Genomic DNA, 2,156 nt, shown 5'->3' with positions numbered 1-2,156 from the left:
GATGTCTAGCAGGAACCCTGGCCTCTCCCCACTAGATGCCAGGCGTGCACATGCGCACACATGGTTGTCTCCAGACGTTGCCACGTGTCCCAAAGGGAGCGAAGTTGGCCCTGATGAAGAAGCACTGTTCTAATAAGAAGGAAGGGGACCCAGTGCCCCACAAATGCTGCAGAACACGTATTTGTCAGTGATGGCCCCATAGAAAGGGGCTGTGTCTCAGATTGGAAGCCTTCACTACAGAACGGGGCCCCTGGCCAAAGTCCACTTCGTCTGGTCACAGCATCCTTCCTGTGCTCCTTGAACAGGCCGAGCACATCCCATGGCAGGGTCTGGGCACCTCCTCTTCCCTCTGTCTGGAATATCCATGGGAAGGCCACCTCATCCCCAGCAGAGGCTCGGCCTGGCACGCAGTGGACGCTTGAACCGTACTTATTGGATAGACAAGTGGGAGGATGGACATGGGGCAGAGATGTGCACAGGGGCTGGAGGGCGTGGAGAAAGCTCGGTTTATGCTGTTGGCTTGGGTCTGGGCGTTATGGGAAGCAGGGGGCAATCCTTTCCCTCCTTGGTGATCACAGCGGGTGGAGGTGGTGCCTACTTCTCACTCATCTCAGACTGGGGACAGCTGCCCCAAGCGGGAAGTCCTGCACTTCCGATAAAGAACCCGGTGGACCCAGCACCGTGACTCACACAGTCCCGGGGACCCAGCACCGTGACTCACACAGTCCCGGGGACCCGCATGGAAATTTACAGAACAGACCAGAGTTTCTTTGAGGCCTGGAAAACAGTGCTCCTGGGGCATCCACTACACTAATTAGAGTGATTGTGCCGGGGGAGGTGTTTCAGGCCAGCAGCAGTTTTCTGAAGCGTTAAGCAAAGCTCTCAGGGAGCAAGGTGAAGGGTTGTGGGAATTGATATCCCGAGCTCCGAGGAAGTGGCTGAAATTGGCTCGGGATCTGGTGTATGTGCTGGCTGTGTGAGGCCTCAGTGAGGAGATCCTGACTACAGCCAGGTTGGCCCATGTGGTCCTACAAGGCTGTCGCCAGTCACACCCTGCATACTGGGATATTAGGGCCGCCCCTCATTCTTATAGGTAGATGGGACCCCACCTTCCCAGACAATGAAGGGATTCACGCTCCGAGTGAGTCCAGAAATGACAGTCTACCCCGGTTTAAAGAGGGTCGGGTTAGGCAGAAGGGCTGAGTTCCAATGACCCCGGCCACCTCCGAACAGATAGAGCCCTTCAGCCCTTAGGCCACAGCCGGAGTGTAGTAAACAGTGTATAAACTCGCATCAGTAAGTTTTGTATTTTGTACTTTCATGTAAGTATTTTGCTTTATTTTGGGATTTTTTCATCATCATGCAATTTTATGGCACATGGAAAACCCAAGGACTCAGAAAAAGACCCCTGACTTTCAGCTGCTGGCGTGGTCATTTGTACTTACTCCTCAGCACAATGAACACCATCCACGCAGGGACACGCTCCCCTTGACATCTCCAGTGAGTGCTGGAGCATCTAAACCTAACCCAGAGAACTCCCTGGTGGTCCAGCGGCTAACCAAGCAGAGCAGGTCCTAAGCTTTCACTGCCAAGAGCTCAGGTTTGACCCCTGGTCAGGGAACTAAGACCCCACAAGCCACACAGCATGGCCAAAAACATAATAAATATATAAATAAATAAACCTAACTGGATTCTAAAGTCTAAAAATAAGTGTTCGCCTTGCCTCTTATTTTCTTTAAAGCATCTTAATTTTTTTTTTTAATTTTTGGCTGCATTGGGTCTTCATTGTTGCGTCTTCGTTACTGCGCGCGGACTTTCTCTAGTTGTGGCGAGCAGGGGCTACTCTTAGTTGCGGTGCGCGGGCTTCTCATTGCGGTGGCTTCTCTTGTTGCGGAGCACGGGCTCTAGGCGCATGGGCTTCAGTAGTTGTGGCTCCTGGGCTCTAGAGAGCAGACTCAGTCGTTGTGGCGCACGGGGTTAGTTGCTCCACGGCATGTGGGATCTTCCCGGACCAGGGCTCGAACCCGTGTCCCCTCTGCATTGGCAGGCAGATTCTTAACCACTGCCACCAGGGCAGTCCCGCCTTGCATCTTAAGGATAGAAGTTCCAAGCCAGGGAGGTGACAGAGAGGTGGGGCCAGTCATCCTGGTTCTGCA

Source organism: Neophocaena asiaeorientalis, unplaced genomic scaffold (genome assembly GCF_003031525.2).
Source record: "Neophocaena asiaeorientalis asiaeorientalis breed wild unplaced genomic scaffold, Neophocaena_asiaeorientalis_V1.1 scaffold45, whole genome shotgun sequence".
Lineage (NCBI taxonomy): Eukaryota > Metazoa > Chordata > Mammalia > Artiodactyla > Phocoenidae > Neophocaena > Neophocaena asiaeorientalis.
The sequence above is the reverse complement of the archived record's forward strand: the minus strand, read 5'-3'. Positions refer to the sequence as shown.